This window comes from Bison bison, unplaced genomic scaffold (assembly GCF_000754665.1).
Source record: "Bison bison bison isolate TAMUID 2011002044 unplaced genomic scaffold, Bison_UMD1.0 scf7180017863868, whole genome shotgun sequence".
Classification (NCBI taxonomy): Eukaryota; Metazoa; Chordata; class Mammalia; order Artiodactyla; family Bovidae; genus Bison; species Bison bison.
The window spans coordinates 106,582-114,216 of NW_011494440.1; the positions used below are offsets into that span (position 1 = coordinate 106,582).

Here is a 7,635-nt window from a genome sequence, read left to right on the forward strand (position 1 = left end):
CAGAGTTTTGAATAGAGGATGGAGAATAAAGAAGAAAAGGCAAGAATAGGAAGCCTTGCTGGAAACAATGGGCTCCAAAATATGGTTCCTTTTGATGAATCAACTAATTCATTACTACCTACAACTTGAAGCTGCCTCACTGGATGTACATAGAATGTGATATCAGGTGTAACCAAACTGTATCTTCTGGATACATATAAAAACCTAATAATGGAAAACAAAAAAGTTCCTCTTTGGTTCTGCCAGCAAAGTTCAAGGAATCTTGGAATAAGAGAAGTATATCACTAGGGATGTGATTGAAGAAAATTAGAGACAGAAAATAAGTCCAGAGCAAGTTAAGTACAAGGATTGAAAGCCTACTCTGTTTTTGTGATGAGATAGAGTGGGACATCCCTAAATGACTTCTCAGTGGTATCTCTATTTCTGAGGGTGGGGTTGAGGGTGGTCTACAGTCTTCGGTTGGAGGGTAGCAAGCACAGAGAAGGCTCCCCGTGGGAGGAGATCTCATGATCTTGCCTTCACTCTGCACTTTATGTCATCTTTCCATCATGGCCTTAAAACAGCCAACATGCCTACAGTTTCCCTTCATAAAATGTTATCAGATGCTGCACCCCACCCAACACCGCCCCGTCTCTTTGTTGCATGATCTCATGAAAGTGTATTCCTCTTCTCCTTAGCTATGCTTTTGGTTTCTAACACTTGGGAAGTCAAGGAGTAGGTGGAGTGTTCTTTTCACAATGTGAAATTCTGGGCACCTGCTCCTTCCTGTTGGGCTCCATCTGCGTAGCTCTTTGCCCAAGTAATAGAAGTTAACACACCTCGTGGATGACAGGACTTCAGCTGTATATGAGGAGATCTGGGGACAGAGTAAGCTTAGCTTAGTCACTGAATCCAATTAGACGTGGTTCTGGCCTTTCCTGAGTTCATCTCTTCACATCTTTAGTGTGATGTCTTCTTCCTTTTCTACTGCTATTGATGAATTTCACCAAAAAAGACTCTGTGTTCTCAAACTATTTCTAGCTGATCCATCAGCTAATCTACCTGGTTAGATTATGCCTTCTAGGATTTCAAAAATATTATTTAATTTTGTTCTTTTCTCTTATGTTTGAACATATAATCAAACAGCTTTGGATTGTAGCAAAAAATGTCCCACTCTTACTATGCCTAATGACTGCCAATATTGCTTTATTTGATTATGTTTATAGCTTGATGCTTGTTTTATCATAGGTATCATCATTTTTCAGCTCTCCATGTTTTCTTTTTATTATTTTCCCATTAAAGTACTTCAGCAATTGCACAGACAAAATTGAACTGTATCTAACAGGCTGCTATATGAAATCCTTGAAATGTTCATAGAGCCTAGATATATGAACTTGGCTATGTGAAAGGTGAGTTAGGTATGTCGATGTAGAGTATGAACAAGGTCATGTCTATAAAAGTGTGAAGTACACAAATCAAAGATTGCTTGTTCTCTCCTCTTTGGGAGCTCAAATCCAAGTGCTACTTACTAGGTGCATTCTACAGTAAGGCTTCCTTTGTACTATCAGCAGGGAAATGAAGACACCACTGTCAGCTCCTTCATGAGGTTGTTTAGTGAATCAGATGAGACAGTGCCTGTGGGAAGCACATAGTAAAGGCGTTATTGCTGTGAGAGATCAGGAACAAGTGTGTGTGTGCTCCATCACTCAGTCATGTCCGACTCTTTGTGACCCCACGGACTGTAACCCACCAGGCTCCTCTGTCCATGGGATTCTCCAGGCAGGAATAAGAGAAATGTATGTAATTCCCTGAGTCCTTTGGCACTGGAGGGGATGTATGTCCTTGGATTGGTGAAGAAGTCACGGAAGCTGATCTTGCTGGTAAAGAAATACCTTTGTTTTCTATTCCATTGTCAAGGAATGGAATTCTAGGGGCTTCCCTGGTGGATCAGATGGTAAAGAATCTGCCTGCAATGCAGGAGATCTGGGTTTGATCCCTGGTCTGGGTTTGATCCATTCCCTAAAGGGAATGGATACCCACTCCAGTATTCTTGCCAGGAAATCCCACTGACAGAAGAACCTGGCAGGCTACAGTCCATTGGTTTTGGTATTCACAAGAATGGAATTCTATCTCCATTAAAGTGTTTCTTTGCCATATTTTTTCATTTCTCCATAAACTTACATGATATACTATAAACAGTCCCTGTGTGTGCATGTATAATCACTCTTTCACAGCTGTAAACACGTCCTCGATTTCTTACTTTGGTTCACTTAATGTCTTGATTCCTTCATCTATGGATTCCTGTCCCCTCAGTACCACCTTAGAAAAGTGCATATAGGACCCATGTCCCCTGCTTAAATGGAAAAATTGAGGCCCTGGGAGAAGATGCTCTAATGATCATCCTTGGGCAAGAGAGTAAACCTCGCCCAAAGCTTGACACTCAGGTCCTGGTGATTCCTTTTATTTTCTAAAAGAGGTGTTTTTTTTTTTGTTTTTTTTTTTACTGCTTCCACCATCTCTCTCATTCCCAGTTTATAAGAAGATAGTTGGGTCCAGATTTTCCTTCTTGGTTGACCAGAGACAATGATGCAATTTCTTAGTTCATTGTCTGTTCTCCTGCATTGTCTGTGTCTAAAGCAATTGGGGCCCAATGCTTTGCCCCTCTCTCCCACTTCCTCACCCCAGAGTGCACATCCTTGGGCTGTCAGGCTGCTCTGAGCTCCATGTCCACAGGGAATGGGAGAGAGAGAGAGAGAGTGGTCACAGCTCCCCGGGAGGTCCTTGCCTGCTCCCTGGAGCTCACATTTCCCCAACCAAGGATGGTGCTAGGATGTGCCCATTCCCCAGGGGGGACAGCTGCTCCTTCAGAACCCCTGTTGTGCTACGTTCGAACACGCACAGAGTCAGTACTGAGAAGAGCTGGAGGCGGCCAACTTCCCAGTGCATTCTGGTCTCAGGTCTTCCACAGGAGTGTCTGCAGGGATACAGAAGGGCCCGGCAGGGTGGGGTGTCCCCATCTTGGTGTTGTGTCATTTCTGTTACTGTGGATTTCTCCAGAGGTGCTGGGGTTGGGACCTCTGCCTGCAGGGAGTGTGCAGGACCTCGTGGCTCCTTTCAACTCACTGGACTTGCGCTGTTGCCCACAGGGTACAGCCACCACGGTCAAGTCCTGCATCTGGACCTGGGCGGCAGGATGGGACCTGGGCTGGGTGAGTCCCCCGCCCTCCTTCTTGTCTCTGTCCCGCCCTCTCAGAGCCTCACAGCGCTTGTCATCACGGTTGGTCATCTCAGCCTTGTTTACTGTCTGTTTCCCCAGTTTGCCTCTGAGGTCTGGGGTTATTTTGTTCACGATGCATGTCTGGAACCCTGATAGGATCGAGTCCAATCAGTCATTCAGTCGTATTTCCTGAATGAATGAGTGAAGGATGGGTGATTTAAGTTGCCTGTGTCCTCTTGCTATTCCTGATTTGGGGTTCAGCCATGAAGGTCTGGCTTCCAAGATTCCCCTCCCTGCACTGGTCTCTTCTTGCCCTTCGTCTTGGTGAGGAACAAAGTCTTCTGTGCCACCCACTCCTTCTGCTCCCTCCTGAGGGCCCTGGGCACAGGGAAAGCTCGGCCAAGATTCCTTCCTGATGTGTCTCTGTCCTCTTTTTGAGCTTTTTTTTTTTTAATGTTTTATTTTTATTTACTTATTTGGCTGCACCAGATCTTAGTTGCAACAAACGGGATCTAGCTTCTGACCAGGGATTGAACCTGAGCCCCCTGCATTGGGAGCACAGAGTCCCAGCCACTGGACCACCAGGGAAGTCCTTTGAGCTTCTGTAGACCTTTCGCTGTAAGGCACACCTTCCTCTCACATCACTTTGACTCCGATTCTTGCTGCTGGCTGGCTTGCTTGCCCATGTGCTGTTTGCCTCCGTCTTCCCTCTGTCACCTGCCCCTTGCAAAGGCCCATGAATCCTAAGGAGATAGTCAGGTGGTCACTCTGTCCATCCCTCTGTCCCATGCCTCATCCCCACTTTTTCATTTACCTGAGAAGCTTGACACTTCCCAAGACACCGATGATCAGAATCATTGCTACAGAGACCCATGTTGGTGACACTGTCACCCTCCTCCGCATTCCCAATTATTTTTCTGAAAGAGTCATTTTCTGGGGTAGGAAGAGGTTTCAGAAGTCAAAGCACATAAGAAGAATTCAGCCAGGAGCATTGAGAAGGTTAATGTGGTGAGAAAGGAAGATCAATAGCCAGAAGGGGGCTTTCTGATTGGTCCCAAGTTTCTAGGAGGTTATTTCATGAAAACAACAGGTTACTATATCTGCTCTTTGCCATTTAATAGAAATCTGACCTGTTAAAACCTATGGCATGAAGGATTTGGATAGAGATGAACAGAATCTCTTACCAGTGAGGAGCCTCAGCAGGAATAAGTAAGGGAAACTGAGGACACAATGGGGACCTCAGACTGTCAAGTACAGATGATGTGGGGCTGGCCCAACGGGTGCACTGAATGGCCAACCAAGGCCTTGCCAGTAATGGTAAGGCGACACCTGCTTTGATGGGGCACTATGCCATCTCCTGACTGAAGCTGAGTTTGCCTGGATCACAGGGGTGGGTCTGTGGGCCTGAGAGAGGGTCTGTTCTGTAGCAAAGGCTGCCACAGAGAAGTTATAGTCTGTAGGAGACCCTGATGCAGACAAGAGTTGAGTCTGCATCCATCTGAAACTTCACCTGTGTTAATTTGGCAGTATTGTAAATACAAACTTAATGTAAAATTTACTCAACAAGTACAGTGGGTCCTGTGACATAACCCAGGAGGCTTGTCCTGAGCTGTGGGCTCCAGTTTCCTGAGTTGGCATCTGGGGAGCCATGGCTCAGAGTGTTGAATGCACATGAAGGGCCAGGCAGGCGTTGTGGACCAAGAGGAAACACCGGTCATCGACGCTGAGAGGGGAGGCAGGACCATAAACAGGGAGAGGGAAGTCTAAGGGTGAAAAGTCTTGGCAGGAGGAAGACAAGAGGGATTGAGGTGAGAGTGTAATAGAAAACTAGTTTGAGAAGTTTGCCGGCTAGTGTGAAGGGGAGTGAAGCCTGCTACACCAAGTGGAGTGTTCTTGACTCCAGGGTCATCCCTGAATTAACTCTCTCACCTCTCATTTCAAGACTTCAAATATTTTAGAATGTACTGTCTCAGGATGTGATGTCATGGAAACCTATTGGGTAAGAAAGACCTTGCTCTCTGGGTGGCAGTGATAGTGAATAAAACATAAAATAGGCCCAAGGGCTAAATTCCTTTCTCACTCATGCATTTATAACACCTGCTGAATGTGACACACGTCAGTATGGGGCCCAGTAGCCGAGATCACAATCGGGGAAGTGGTACGTGAAGGAGCTGTGGCCTCCTAGGAGACCGACCATCATGAATTCTTCACAAGTGATGTAACACTCTAGGCTGGACCTCTCTCTGGTTCCACAGTAACATGTGAGACCCAAGTGAGATCCCTTCTTCGAGAAAAGGGACACTCTCCTGTCTCCTACCCATCACTATCTCGTACTCATCATGGATGGTCAACAGCCAGTCATGTGAATTTCCTCTTTAGCACATTCTTTTTTTTTTTTTTTTACCATTTATTAAAGAATAAATGTTTGCAGACCTAAGCAATAGATTTTGAATCCTGTGTTCAGAGATCAGTATGTTTTCAAATTCAGAAGATATCACGTACTTGGCATTTTTGTTACTATAAACAAGTGGGTACTGGAGTGAGAAGACTCTGGTTTCAAACCCCAGCTGTACATTTGTTGACTATATGACTTGGGATGGAGATCCTTACACATTTTGAGATTTTTAATCACCTGTGATATGGAGATGGAAACTTTCGCAGCCACTTTGCACTGTAGAAGCCTGTGCGTGGTGGGCACTCGGTGAATGAAGTCTACCCATTCACAGCCCATGGTCCATGATGCTGTAGTCAAAAATTCCTCAGCAACCAGAAGTTCTTTTTTAGTTTTCTTTCAGATTGTAAAGAATCCGCCTGCAATGCGGGAGACCTGGGTTCAATCCCTGGGTTGGGAAGATCCCCTGGAGAAGGGAAAGGCTACCCACTCCAGTATTCTGGCCTGGAGAATCCCAAGGACCAAAGAGCCTGGTGGGCTACAGTCCATGGGGTTGCAAAGAGTCAGACAACTGAGTGACCTACTTTCTTACTAACTAGATAGTGAAACCTAATCTGAACTTAACTGGGAGGCTATTTATTGCCTTTCTTTATTCTGTTCAATGTGAATATTTGTGTATTTTGCTGCAGAAATAGTAATGTATTTGATTCCAGGGTATGCCAGACCCTTCTGGGATTGGATTCTGAAACACACCTGTTCTCACCTTATCTTTCTTTCTTTGCTTTTAAAGATATTTTTTGATGTGGACCATTTTTAAAGTCTTTATTGAATTTATGACAATAATGCTTCTGTTTTATGTTTTGAATTTTTGGCCTTGTACGTGGGATCTTAGCCCTCCACCCAGGGATCAAACCCACACCCCTGCATTGAAAGGGGAAGTCTTAACCCCTGGACAGCCAGGAAAGTTCCCATTTTATCTGTCTGATGAGAAATTGACAGGCCATGACTGCCCCATTACCTTCTGTTAAAGCCTAAAATGTACATATGCAAATACTCATGTAATAAAACATGAATTTCCATTTTCAAAATCTTTTGCTCAGGACTAGGTATGAAAACTCAATAGATGGCCTCATTCAATTGTTTAATCAAAATTTACCAAGTCCTTATATTTTGTAAGATGTGTTGCTAGGTGCTGGAAGGCTTCAAAGATGAAAAGAGACCTGCCACTGAGAAACCAGGAATTTAGTGTTTGGGATGAGGGTGGCACAAGGAAAATTGTAATATGCAAGGAAGAGCACGCTGACTTCCTTGGCTGGGATTCCAGACAGGACAGGTTCACCACTGGAGAGAGGGTGAAGCTTCATAAAGGTGGGGCATTTGAAATGTGGGTAGGAGTGTGCCAGGCGAAGATGAGGCATGAGGTATTCTGAGCAGAGGGAGCAGTAAGGAAAAGGTGAGACAGCAGGGTGAGTTACCTGTTTGGAGACTAGTAAGTGGTCCAGCTTGGTGGAAGCACAGACTGTGTGGTAAGAAGGAGGTGAGGGGAAGGCTGGAGGGGAAGATGGGTAGGATGGTAGAAAGCTGGGACTGCCAGGGGAGTTTGTGCTCAATTTAGCAGGCACGGGAAGGGATAGGTGTTGCTTAAAACATTTTTTTATTTCTGATTGCTAAAATAATATGTGTTCAAATAAAAAGAACTTGAAAAACAAACAAATTATATTAATATATATATACACATACATATATGAAAACATTTAAATGCTCATAATCCACACCTAGAGATAACTGTTGTTGATATTTTATTTTACTTATTCAGTATTTTATTTAATTAGTAAATTTAATTAATTTTAATTACTGCTTATTTAATTTAGTATTTTATTGACTTATTTTTTAATTACGTTTTAATGGCTGCACTGGGCTCCCTGTGGCAGTGGGCGGGCGCTCTCTAGTTGCAGCCAAAGTTCTCTAGCTGTATGTGCAGGCTTAGTTGCCCCATGGCATGTGGGGTCTTACTTCCCAGATAAAGGATGGAACTTGCATCCCCTGC

The 7,635-nt window shown here is 44.4% G+C and overlaps 1 pseudogene; it reads left to right on the forward strand.

Moving 5' to 3' along the window:
- The first annotated feature begins 4,426 nt into the window (after positions 1-4,426).
- The window catches only part of LOC104984095, a 6,188-nt pseudogene continuing 2,979 nt past the window's right edge, over positions 4,427-7,635 (forward strand).